The sequence below is a fragment of the Ranitomeya imitator genome, chromosome 2 (genome assembly GCF_032444005.1).
Source record: "Ranitomeya imitator isolate aRanImi1 chromosome 2, aRanImi1.pri, whole genome shotgun sequence".
Taxonomy (NCBI): Eukaryota; Metazoa; Chordata; class Amphibia; order Anura; family Dendrobatidae; genus Ranitomeya; species Ranitomeya imitator.
This window is the reverse complement of record NC_091283.1, coordinates 232,415,048-232,429,434: the sequence shown is the minus strand read 5'-3', so window position 1 is coordinate 232,429,434 and position 14,387 is coordinate 232,415,048. Positions and strand designations below refer to the sequence as shown.

Here is a 14,387-nt window from a genome sequence, read left to right as displayed (position 1 = left end):
CGGCAGAGGCGTCAGCATAGAGACACGTGGCACAGAGAGACACACAAGGCAGAGGCGTCAGCACAGAGACACGTGGCACAGAGAGACACACACGGCAGAGGCGTCAGCACAGAGAGACACACACGGCAGAGGCGTCAGCACAGAGACACGTGGCACAGAGAGAGAAACACGGCAGAGGCGTCAGCACAGAGACACATGGCACAGAGAGAGACAGACGGTAGAGTGGTCCGCACAGAGACACACACGGCAGAGGCGTCAGCACAGAGACACGTGGCACAGAGACACACACGGCAGAGGCGTCAGCACAGAGACACATGGCACAGAGAGACAGAAGGTAGAGGGGTCCGCACAGACACGGCACAGAGAAACAAATGGCAAAGGCGTCTGCACAGACACGACGGCACTTTAGCGACACTGGCACAGACAGCAGCGACGTCAGCACAACAGGTAAGTAGGCACAGACTGATACTACGGAAGGTACGTCGTCACAGACGACGGCACAGCAGACAGCAGCGACACTGGCACAGACACAGCAGCGACGTCAGCACAACAGGTAAGTAGGCACAGACTGATACTACAGAAGATACGTCGTCACAGACACGGTGGCACAGCAGACACAGTGGAACAGCAGACAGTGGCACAGCAGACACAGTGGCACAGCAGACACGGTGGCACAGCAGACACGGCGGCACAGACACAGCAGCGACATCAGCACAACAGGTAAGTATGCACAGACTGATACTACAGAAGATATGTCGGCACAGACACGTCGGCCCAGACATGGCACAGCAGACACGACAGCACAACAAGTAAGTAGGCACAGACTCATAATACAGATGATACATCGCCACAGACACACGGCACATCAGATACGTCTGCACAGACACACGGCACATCAGATACGTCTGCACTGATCTCCCCTGACGAAGCCTGGTCCGCCGGGCGATACGCGTGGGGCATCACGTCACCAGGTGGTACTTATATGGGAGGTCTCTCCTGTTTATACTGTGTGTCTCAGTTATACTATTATGTATAGGTGACCTATTCGTTTGCCTCTTTGGCTCGTTGCTGCTTAGTGATTCTGTTTGGATAGTTCTCTGTGCCCGCTATCGCTCGCTTGCTTGTTGACGTAATTGCGGCCGTGTGAGCTATTTTTTGCACCGTCCTATTGTTACTATATCTCTGCGCAACACCCCATGAGCCATTAGGTTTTTTCTTGGGTTACTTTATTATACTGAGTCATTATATTTGTTTCCTGTGTGTTCTTGATGATGTCTACATGTTTTTAATTATGTTTTTATTGTCTATGTTGTGTGTTTTGATCTGTTAATAAAATCGGCCTGTGTCATTTTTTATATTCATTCATTTGATGGTGTGCATCTTTGTACAGTAATGCTTTCTCAGCAGACATGTTGGCACAGACAGCACTGCAGACACATTGGCACAGACACGGCACAGCAGACATGTCAGCACAGACACAGCACAGCAAACGCATTGGCACAGACACGGCACAGCAGACACGCCGGCACAGCAGACACGCCGGCACAGCAGACACGTCGGCACAGCAGACACGTCGGCACAGCAGACACGTCGGCACAGCAGACACGACGGCACAGCAGACACGACGGCACAGCAGACACGACGGCACAGCAGACACGACGGCACAGCAGACACGACGGCACAGCAAACACGACGGCACAGCAAACATGACGGCACAGACACAGCAGCGATGTCAGCACAACAGGTAAGTAGGCACAGACTCATACTACAGAAGATACCGTAAGTCGTCACAGACACACGGCACAGCAGACACGACGGCACAGACACAGCAGCGACGTCAGCACAACAGGTAAGTAGGCACAGACTGATACTACAGAAGGCACGTCGGCCCAGACGCACGTCGGCCCAGACGCACGTCGGCACAGACGCACAGCAGACACGTTGGCACAGACACGGCACAGCAGACACGACGGCACAACAGGTAAGTAGGCACAGACTCATAATACAGAAGATACATCGCCACAGACATACGGCACATCAGATACATCTGCACTGACACACGGCACAGCAGACATGTTGGCACAGACACGGCACAGCAGACACGTCGGCACAGCAGACACGTCGGCACAGCAGACACGACGGCACAGCAGACACGACGGCACAGCAGACACGACGGCACAGCAGACACGACGGCACAGCAGACACGACGGCACAGCAGACACGACGGCACAGCAGACACGACGGCACAGCAGACACGACGGCACAGCAGACACGACGGCACAGCAGACACGACGGCACAGCAGACACGACGGCACAGCAGACACGACGGCACAGCAGACACGACGGCACAGCAGACACGACGGCACAGCAGACACGACGGCACAGCAGACACGACGGCACAGCAGACACGACGGCACAGCAGACACGACGGCACAGACACAGCAGCGACGTCAGCACAACAGGTAAGTAGGCACAGACTCATACTACAGAAGATAAGTCGACACAGACACACGGCACAGCAGACACGTCGGTACAGACACGGCACAGCAGACACGTCAGCACAGAAGACACACGGCACAGCAGACACGCCAGCACAGACATACGGCACAGCAGACACGTCGGCACAGACACACGGCACAGCAGACACGTCGGCACAGACACACGGCACAGCAGACACGTCGGCACAGACACACGGCACAGCAGACACGTCGGCACAGACACACGGCACAGCAGACACGTCGGCACAGACACACGGCACAGCAGACACGTCGGCACAGCAGACACGTCGGCCCAGCAGACACGTCGGCCCAGCAGACACGTCGGCACAGCAGACACGTCGGCACAGCAGACACGTCGGCACAGCAGACACGTCGGCACAGCAGACACGTCGGCACAGCAGACACGTCGGCACAGCAGACACGACGGCACAGCAGACACGACGGCACAGCAGACACGACGGCACAGCAGACACGACGGCACAGCAGACACGATGGCACAGACACAGCAGCGACGTCAGCACAACAGGTAAGTAGGCACAGACTCATACTACAGAAGATAAGTCGACACAGACACACGGCACAGCAGACACGTCGGTACAGACACGGCACAGCAGACATGTCAGCACAGAAGACACACGGCACAGCAGACACGCCAGCACAGACATACGGCACAGCAGACATGTCAGCACAGACACACGGCACAGCAGACACGTCAGCACAGACACACGGCACAGCAGACACGTCAGCACAGACACATGGCACAGCAGGCACGTCAGCACAGACACACGGCACAGCAGACATGTCAGTACAGACACGGCACAGCAGACACATCAGCACAGACACACGGCACAGCAGACACATGGCACAGCAGACACGTCAGCACAGCAGACACGTCAGCACAGACATGGCACAGCAGACACGTTGGCACAAACACACGGCACAGCAGACACGTTGGCACAGACACACGGCACAGCAGACATGTCAGTACAGACATCCACTGACTATACAGGGGCTTCTCACTAAATTAAAATATCATCAAAAAGTGAATTTATTTCAGTTCTTCAATACAAAAAGTGAATCTCGTATATTCTATAGTCACTACACACAGAGTGATCTATTTCATGTGTTTATTTCTGCTAATGTTGATGATTATGGCTTACAGCCAATGAAAACCCAAAAGTCATTATCTCAGTAAATTAGAATTAACAATAAACAAAAGTTAGGCTTTTAAGTGTTTATAAAGGTGTCATGATTCACACCGTGACCGTCACCCCTATGTCACGGGTCGGGGTGACTTTAGGCCAACAGACAGCTATCACATGTGCAGGGGGGCTTATCTTAGTTATCCCTCCACTCCACAATGTGATGAAAAAACACCCACAAGGCTATCGACCTCTTAGTTTACAGCAGGGGCTTATTGTAGGTATCCCACTGCTTTTCAATATACCACAAACTGCAGGGATTTATGTATATCCCGCTTACAGTTCCACTTAACACTTGCAGCTCTCTGGCGTCCCCCTTACTCTCAGGTCAGATTAGGTACTGCACCCTGGGTAGTTAGTCGCCAGACAGGCTGCCTGCTATGTACTGGCTATTGGGCACGCTGCAGCAATGCGATAAACTACTCCCACTCAGGCAGGAACAATAATTATCAACGCCGCAGTCGCTACAACGACTCCCAATTACCCAGTACAAAGGTATGCTGCCATCAGCAAGTCCGAAGCTAATTCCCTTCAGAAGACTTAGGGTACGTTTTAGAGCAGGAAGAACGAAAGCTAGTAATTTATATATTTTACTCCTAAAGAAGGCAGTGTTTATAAAGAAGGCATATAAAGATGTTACAATATGAGACAAACGAAAATATGTACAAGGTAATTATAAACATAACAGGGGTTACATGAGAAATCAACATTTACATGTGTTCAGAGCATTGCAGGCAACCAGGCTAGTGGGTGGAGTTTCCATCTGTCCCAGTGCATTAGGACTGGCAGTCAGGCTCCTCAGGTGAAACTAGCTGCTGGGGGCCTGGCAGAAACTTATAAACCGCAGCCTGTGTCATCACTAACAGGGCTGGCTTACCCAGACCCTCCTATCTCTTCAGTCTTAGTAACTTTCACACAAGTTTGTCTAATGCCTGTATCTCCCCTACAGAACATGTCAGAATCATAGCACACCCAGCATTCATCTTGTATTAACATTGGCTTTCTGGGGGGGCGTGTCCGGATGCCGAGCTGAGCAGACGTGTGGTGAGGGAGCTCCTGCCATCTTCCAGCTATAAATAGCATAATATCACCCTGCATCACCGGGTTCCACAGTCAGCATGGGGCCCAGGAAACATAGAAACACACAGCAACCAGCGGTGGACCAGCCAGCGCAGCGGACAGCTCTGGACACCTTCCTGGGCCTTGAACAGGTCCAGGGAGATACTCAGGCACCATCTTTACAGAGGCAGGTCGGTGAGGAGGGGGTTTCCCGGCGTGACACTCTGCATCAGGACAGCATTCAGGAGGCAGATGGCTGCGGGGAGGAGGAGGAGATCTCCCCCTCTACATCGGGGGAAGAGTCGTGCACAGAAGGAGCTGAACTTCATGGAGACCAGACCAGACCAGCACCGCTGCTGACAGCAGCCACGAGGTGAGGGGGAGGGGGGATGTGGGGCCCCCCTTCCTACACCCGTCTTATCAGCTCACACAAACATCAGGAGGCCCATGGACGGAATATTACACAGGACACTGCCTATATCCAACCCCATCAGGGACACTACTCCTCTCATCATCCACATTCTTCAGTTAACTATCCTCCTAACTCACAGCCTGTTGGCAGCTTCAGGGGGCCTCCCCCTCCCTCCCAAGACTGGCAGTCTATTCTGGCATCCCTACCATCTAAAGAGGACTTTAAGATCCTTATCAGTGAGGTCAAAGACATATGCAGGGCAGAAATAGCCAATGTAAGACAAGATTTACAACACTTAAATGGGAGGATAGAAGCCCTGGAAGAGGAACATGACTCCACAAGAAAACACATGACAGAAATTCACCAGCTAGTGTCCTCACAACAAAAAGTGATGGAGGAAATGCAGTCCCACTTAGAGGATTTGGACAATAGAGGACGCAGATGCAACATTCGTGTGAGAGGAGTGCCTGAGGTAGAGGACTCTGAATCTCCTGATCTGATCCTGCAGGACATCTTTAATAACATTCTGGGTGCACCTTCAACCAATATAACTAAGTTGGACAGAGCACATAGGGCGCTACAGCCTAAGAACATGTCTACTCAACCCCGAGATATTATATGCTGTGTTCACGACTTTACTACTAAAGAATTGATCATGTCCAAAGCCAGGACCCGGAACCAGATCCCCTCATTTCGGGGAACAGAGGTTCAGCTCTTTCCAGATCTCTCCCGTATTACCCTGCAGAAGCGGAGACACCTCAGGCCCCTGTTGTTAATACTCCAGGAACACCAAATTAAATATAGATGGGGGTTCCCATTTGCCCTGATAGCCAGGAAGGATGGAAAGTCTGCGTCTCTGCGCACCCCTGCTGCTGTGACATCCGTCTGTACAACCCTAGAGATCCCAGCGGTTGACATTCCGCCATGGGTCCTGCATGTCCCTGGGGCTCCCCCTCCGCCGGTGTGGACCAAGATGGGGAGAGGAAGGCGTGGGGGAGGTGGGGGGAGGGGTGGCTGCGCCCCGTCTCCCCCCCGTGCCCGTTGACTTGACTCTTAGTTTAGGTTTGTTTAGAACGGGCCGCGTACTCTCTTTTTCCCTAAGTCCCCCTTTCTTATTGGCCCCTCTGCTTTTTGGCCTGCGACGCTGGAAATGGGACATCCAAACCCCGCCGAGGGATGGATACAGTGCTACCCCTGTGTGTCTGGAGCCGCATCATTTACTGAAACAATTGAAGCAGGTCACCCGGGAAGGCGGGTGGCGGGGGCTCCACCAGGGCCACTTCGGCTTGCTTCTCAGTTGCCCCTTTCTTCACGTTGGAGGGGCGGCTGGCTGGTGATGGACTGGCTCTCTCGGATTCTGAGACTTCCACCTATCCTAGGGCTTCCCTGGGATTGATATTGAGACCTACTATTTCTACCACTCTGGCCCTCCGAGCCAAGAGTGGGTTTCCTCAGGGGATCCCTCTCCAGATTAAACCCCGGGTATTGTTCTCAATTGTTCTTCTATGTTTTTTCACTTTTTGGATATGTAATTTACTAACTGAGTGTCTATGTCTTCCCTTTTCCCTGCTGTTTTTATCCTACCCAACCATCCAAATTTCGTTTTCACCCTCGGTTCGATCCTTGACAGCCTTCATCTGGTGGACCAGCCGCGCTGAGATAAGCTCTATGTTAACCCCTTTACCCCCAAGGGTGGTTTGCACGTTAATGACCAGGCCAATTTTTACAATTCTGACCACTGTCCCTTTATGAGGTTATAACTCCGAAACGCTTCAACGGATCCTGGTGATTCTGACATTGTTTTCTCGTGACATATTGTACTTCATGATAGTGGTAAAATTTCTTTGATAGTACCTGCGTTTATTTGTGAAAAAAACGGAAATTTGGCGAAAATTTTGAAAATTTCGCAATTTTCAAACTTTGAATTTTTATGCAATTAAATCACAGAGATATGTCACACAAAATACTTAATAAGTAACATTTCCCACATGTCTCCTTTACATCAGCATAATTTTGGAACCAATTTTTTTTTTTGTTAGGGAGTTATAAGGGTTAAAAGTTGACCAGCAATTTCTCATTTTTACAACACCATTTTTTTTTAGGGACCACGTCTCATTTGAAGTCATTTTGAGGGGTCTATATGATAGAAAATGCCCAAGTGTGACACCATTCTAAAAACTGCACCCCTCAAGGTGCTCAAAACCACATTCAAGAAGTTTATTAACCCTTCAGGTGTTTAATAGGAATTTTTGGAATGTTTAAATAAAAATGAACATTTAACTTTTTTACACAAAAAATTTACTTCAGCTCCAATTTGTTTTATTTTACCAAGGGTAACAGGAGAAATTGGACCCAAAAAGTTGTTGTCCAATTTGTCCTGAGTACACTGATACCCCATATGTGGCAGTAAACCACTGTTTGGGCGCATGGGAGAGCTCGGAAGGGAAGGAGCGCTATTTGACTTTTCAATGCAAAATTGACAGGAATTGAGATGGGACGCCATGTTGCGTTTGGAGAGCCACTGATGTGCCTAAACATTGAAACCCCCCACAAGTGACACCATTTTGGAAAGTAGACCCCCTAAGGAACTTATCTGGATGTGTGGTGAGCACTTTGACCCACCAAGTGCTTCACAGAAGTTTATAATGCAGAACCGTAAAAATAAAAAATCATATTTTTTCACAAAAATTATATTTTTGCCCCCAATTTTTTATTTTTCCAAGGGTAAGAGAAGAAATTGGACCTCAAAAGTTGTTGTCCAATTTGTCCTGAGTACGCTGATACCCCATATGTGGCAGTAAACCACTGTTTGGGCGCATGGGAGAGCTCGGAAGGGAAGGAGCGCAGTTTGACTTTTCAATGCAAAATTGACAGAAATTGAGATGGGACGCCATGTTGCGTTTGGAGAGCCACTGATGTGCCTAAACATTGAAACCCCCCACAAGTGACACCATTTTGGAAAGTAGACCCCCTAAGGAACTTATCTAGAGGTGTGGTGAGCACTTTGACCCACCAAGTGCTTCACAGAAGTTTATAATGCAGAACCGTAAAAATAAAAAATCATATTTTTTCACAAAAATTATATTTTTGCCCCCAATTTTTTATTTTTCCAAGGGTAAGAGAAGAAATTGGACCTCAAAAGTTGTCCAATTTGTCCCGAGTACGCTGATACCCCATATGTGGCAGTAAACCACTGTTTGGGCGCATGGGAGAGCTCGGAAGGGAAGGAGCGCCGTTTGACTTTTCAATGCAAAATTGACAGGAATTGAGATGGGACGCCATGTTGCGTTTGGAGAGCCACTGATGTGCCTAAACATTGAAACCCCCCACAAGTGACACCATTTTGGAAAGTAGACCCCCTAAGGAACTTATCTGGATGTGTGGTGAGCACTTTGACCCACCAAGGGCTTCACAGAAGTTTATAATGCAGAGCCATAAAAATAAAACAAAATTTTTTTCCCACAAAAATTATTTTTTAGCCCCCAGTTTTGTATTTTCCCTAGGGTAACAGGAGAAATTGGACCCCAAAAGTTGTTGTCCAATTTGTCCTGAGTACGCTGATACCCCATATGTGGGGGGGAACCACCGTTTGGGCGCATGGGAGGGTTCGGAAGGGAAGGAGCGCCATTTGGAATGCAGACTTAGATGGAATGGTCTGCAGGCGTCACATTGCGTTTGCAGAGCCCCTAATGTATCTAAACAGTAGAAACCCCCCACAAGTGACACCATTTTGGAAAGTAGACCCCCTAAGGAACTCATCTTGATGTGTTGTGAGAGCTTTGAACCCCCAAGCATTTCACTACAGTTTATAACGCAGAGCCATGCAAATAAAAAATATTTTTTTTTCCACAAAAATTATATTTTAGCCCCCAGTTTTGTATTTTTCCAAGGTTAGCAGGAGAAATTGGACCCTAAATGTTGTTGTCCAATTTGTCCTGAGTACGCTGATACCCGATATGTGGGGGGGAACCACCGTTTGGGCGCATGGGAGGGCTCGGAAGGGAAGGAGCATCATTTGGAATGCAGACTTAGATGGATTGGTCTGCAGGCGTCACATTGCGTTTGCAGAGCCCCTAATGTACCTAAACAGTAGAAACCCCCCACAAGTGACCCCATATTGGAAACTAGACCCCTCAATGAACTTATCTAGATGTGTTGTGAGAACTTTGAACCCCCAAGTGTTTCACTACAGTTTATAACGCAGAGCCGTGAAAATAAAAAATCTTTTTGTTTTCCCACAAAAATTATTTTTTAGCCCCCAGTTTTGTATTTTCCCAAGAGTAACAGGAGAAATTGGTCCACAAAAGTTGTTGTCCAATTTGTCCTGAGTACGCTGATACCCCATATGTTGGGGTAAACCCCTGTTTGGGCACACAGGAGAGCTCGGAAGGGAAGGAGCACTGTTTTACTTTTTCAACGCAGAATTGGCTGGAATTGAGATCGGACGCCATGTCGTGTTTGGAGAGCCCCTGATGTGCCGAAACAGTGGAAACCCCCCAATTATAACTGAAACCCTAATCTAAACACACCCCTAACCCTAATTCCAACGGTAACCCAAACCACACCTCTAACCCTGACACACCCCTAACCCTAATCCCAACCCTATTCCCAACTGTAAATGTAATCTAAACCCTAACCCTAACTTTAGCCCCAACCCTAACTGTAGCCCCAACCCTAACCCTAACCCTAGCCCTAACCCTAGCCCTAACCCTAACCCTAGCCCTGACCCTAACCCTAGCCCTAACCCTAGCCCTAACCCTAGCCCTAACCCTAACCCTAGCCCTAGCCCTAACCCTAGCCCTAACCCTAGCCCTAACCCTAGCCCTAACCCTAGCCCTAACCCTAGCCCTAACCCTAGCCCTAATGGGAAAATGGAAATAAATACATTTTTTTTTATTTTTCCCTAACTAAGGGGGTGATGAAGGGGGGTTTGATTTACTTTTATAGCGAGTTTTTTAGCGGATTTTTATGATTGGCAGCCGTCACACACTGAAAGACCCTTTTTATTGCAAAAAATATTTTTTGCAATACCACATTTTGAGAGCTATAATTTTTCCATATTTTGGTCCACAGAGTCATGTGAGGTCTTGTTTTTTGCGGGACGAGTTGACGTTTTTATTGAAAACATTTTTGGGCACGTGACATTTTTTTATCGCTTTTTATTCCGATTTTTGTGAGGAAGAATGACCAAAAGCCAGCTATTCATGAATTTCTATTGGGGGAGGCGTTTATACCGTTCCGCGTTTGGTAAAATTGATAAATCAGTTTTATTCTTCGGGTCAGTACGATTACAGCGATACCTCATTTATATCATTTTTTTATGGTTTGGTGCTTTTATACAATAAAAACTATTTTACAGAAAAAATAATTATTTTTGCATCGCTTTATTCTCAGGACTATAACTTTTTTATTTTTTTGCTGATGATGCTGTATGGCGGCTCTTTTTTTGCGGGACAATATGACGCTTTCAGCGGTACCATGGTTATTTATATCTGTCCTTTTGATCGCGTGTTATTCCACTTTTTGTTCGGCGGTATGATAATAAAGCGTTGTTTTTTGCCTCGTTTTTTTTTCTTACGGTGTTTACTGAAGGGGTTAACTAGTGGGACAGTTTTATAGGTCGGGTCGTTACGGACGCGGCGATACTAAATATGTGTACTTTTATTGGTTTTTTTTTATTATTTAGATGAAGAAATGTATTTATGGGAATAATATTTTTTTTTTTTTTCATTATTTTGGAATATTTTTTTTTATTTTTTTTACACATTTGGAAAAATTTTTTTTAACTTTTTTACTTTGTCCCAGGGGGGGACATCACAGATCAGTGATCTGACAGTTTGCACAGCACTCTGTCAGATCACTGATCTGACATGCAGCGCTGCAGCCTTCACAGTGCCTGCTCTGAGCAGGCTCTGTGAAGCCACCTCCCTCCCTGCAGGATCACATCGCGTTGCTGCGGGGGGCTCAGGGAAGCCCGCAGGGAGCCCCCTCCCTGCGCGGTGCTTCCCTGCACCGCCGGCACATCGCGATCATCTTTGATCGCGGTGTGCCAGGGGTTAATGTGCCGGGGGCGGTCCGTGACCGCTCCTGGCACATAGTGCCGGATGTCAGCTGCGATAAGCAGCTGACACCCGGCCGCGATCGGCCGCGCTCCCCCCGTGAGCGCGGCCGATCGGCTATGACGTACTATCCCGTCCAGGGTCAGATAAGCCCAGGGCACCTCGACGGGATAGTATGTCTAAGGTCACAGAGGGGTTAACCTACACCTTCAAAGGTAACGGTCCCGACACCTGCACTACATTCCACTCAATACAACTAAGATGACACGTATTGTATCTATTAACGTGCGGGGTCTTAATTCTCCCCGCAAGAGGAAATTGCTGTTACAGGAGCTGCGCTCCACTAGGGCAGATGTGGCCTTTATCCAAGAGACCCACTTTGACTCTACAGGCTCATTTAAGTTTGCCGCCCACTTATTTCCCCAACAATACCTAGCAAGCACGAATTCTAAAAAAGGGGGGTTGCAATCCTGATTGCAAAAAACTGCCCCATACAAGTCACTGGAAATCACTCTGACCCTAAGGGACATTACGTGATCCTAGAGGCACAGGTGGGGGGCTCTCCTCATATTCTCGCTAACATTTATGCCCCGAATGAGGGACAGATTCGCTTTTTGAGGGGGGTATTCTCACTAGTGGGGGGGCTTCCCCGCGCGGCAACGATAGTGGGTGGGGATTTCAATCTTCCATTCTCTGAAACATTTGACAGGCTCTCTCTCGGGGGGTTGCCGCCCTCTGACTCTGTAAAGAAGCTGTCATTTGGGCTTCCGGAGGATTATAAGATCTGAGGCTCTCTTTGACGCATGGAGGGTGGCACACCCTGGAGAGAGGGCCTTCACCTTCTTTTCGCACCCACACCGGACCCATACCAGGATCGATTACTTCTTTGTAAACTCTGCTATTCTTAAGAGGCTGGGGGGGGTGGAACTGGGCTCCATTACTTGGTCAGATCATGCTCCTGTGATCATGGAACTTGAGGGAACCCACTCACGACCTATATTTGGCCACTGGCGCTTAAATGAATCTCTACTCAAGGACCCGGAAGTTAGGGCCTCACTGCATAAGCAACTGGAGGAATTCTTCCAGCTCAATACGGGCTCGGTCTCCTCCCTGGGAGTTCTGTGGGAAGCACATAAGGCGGTGATGAGGGGCCATTGTATTAGGGAGGGCGCCAGGGCCAAGAGATCAGCAGGGGTCCAGAGGGCACATTTGACTTCTCAATTAAAACTTCATGAGAGGAAACTCGCTGAATCTCCCTCTCTGGCCGCTTTGAAAGCGGTGGTCAGACTAAGGGAAAAATTAAAAGATCTGGCGGTGGCGGGGGCGGAGAAGCTGCTAACTTTCTCTAGACAGAAATTCTATGAAAGGGGCAATAAGGCACATACCCTCCTGGCACGCCAGCTGAAGGAACGCTCCGCGGCTTCATGTCCTCAGGCCTTACGGGACGCTGCAGGGGTGACGCACTATCACCCTGATGCCATAGCTGACATTTTTTATAATTTCTACAAAAAACTGTACAATCTCGGTCCCCCATCGGCTGATGGTTCCCAGGGTTCAGGGGCTATTGGAGACTATCTTGCTACCTTAGATCTCCCCTCACTACCTAGTGAGGCGATTGAATCTTTAAATAGCGCAGTATCCCCCGAAGAGGTAGAGGAGGTTTTGGAGTCCCTACCCATGGGAAAATCACCTGGCCCTGATGGTCTGACGTATTTTTACTATAAGACATTCGCCAAAACGCTTCTTCCTCACATGACCTCGGTATTTAACTCCTTCTTGCAAGGCGACCCAATCCCATCCACAATGCTACATTCCCACCTCATCCTCCTTCCAAAGCCGCCTAGGGACCCCTTGGACTGTGCAAACTATAGGCCAATAGCCCTTTTGAATTCGGATTTCAAGGTGTTCACTAAGCTGCTGGCCTCCAGACTTAATAAATGGCTACCCTCGATTATTCATAAAGACCAAGTGGGCTTTATTCCATGCCGTCAGGGGGGTGATAACACTAGGAGGGTTGTCGACTTGGTGGACATCTCGAACCGAAAGAAATTGCAAACATTAGTACTGAGCCTCGACGCCGAGAAGGCTTTCGATCGCCTCTCCTGGCCATTCCTTTTTAGTACGATGCGGGTCTTTGGCATTTCTGGGGGATTTTTGTCCGCGCTGAGATCCCTATATAACCACCCTACAGCGGCCATAAAACTTCCTCTCTGTACATCTAAACCATTCACTATATCGAATGGCACCAGGCAGGGGTGCCCTTTGTTGCCTCTTCTGTTTGCCCTTTGCATAGAGCCCCTGGCAGCGTCCATACGACGGGACCCCAATATCTCTGGGGTGATGGTTGGGAGTAAATCTTTTAAGATCGCACTATTTGCGTATGATGTTCTATTGACGCTTACTAATCTCCACGTGTCCCTTCCGAACCTCATGAGGGCTTTGAGGAGATACGGGGACCTATCTGGATATAAAATCAATTCCAGCAAAACGGAGGCTATGCCGCTGAACATCCCCCCTGAGGTATGGGACCATCTACGCCTGAATTTTAAATTCAGGTGGAAACAGGATGCTGTGAAATATTTGGGGGTGAATATTACGTCCTCATACGAGACCCTCTACAAACTAAATTTCCCCTCCCTCTTTAAAGAATCAAAAGCCCGCCTAACTAAATGGCAATCACTTCCTCTCTCGTGGATGGGTCGGATAGCGGCGGTAAAAATGAGTCTTTTACCCAGATTGATCTACGCCTTTGAGACCCTCCCAGTTGGAGTTCCGGTCTCGGAACTGAAGTCCCTTCAGGCGGCTATTATTAGGTTCATATGGCAACAAAAGCGCCATAGAGTGGCTAAGGAGGTTCTCACAGCTCATAAGACCAGGGGAGGGCTTTCTGTGCCAAATATTCTTAAATACTACTGGGCTACACACCTGAGGAGAATCCCCTGCTGGACGTCCCTATGGGCCTACAGCAGGTGGAATGAAATAGAGAAATTATGGCTTGCCCCAATACACCCTAACTCTCTTTTATGGTCGCCAGCACAATGTAAGTCCTTTCCACCCCTTCTAGGCCCCATGCAGTCCACTCGTGACATTTGGAACACCTGCACACGGAGATTCGCCCTCATGTCACCTTGCTCCCCCCTGGTGTCCTTCATCTATC

The 14,387-nt window shown here is 48.9% G+C and overlaps 1 protein-coding gene across 2 annotated transcripts in view; it reads right to left on the bottom strand.

The window, feature by feature from the left end:
- The window catches only part of C2H17orf75 (chromosome 2 C17orf75 homolog), a 98,418-nt gene that overhangs the window by 18,778 nt on the left and 65,253 nt on the right, over positions 1-14,387 (bottom strand). The window lies entirely within an intron of this gene.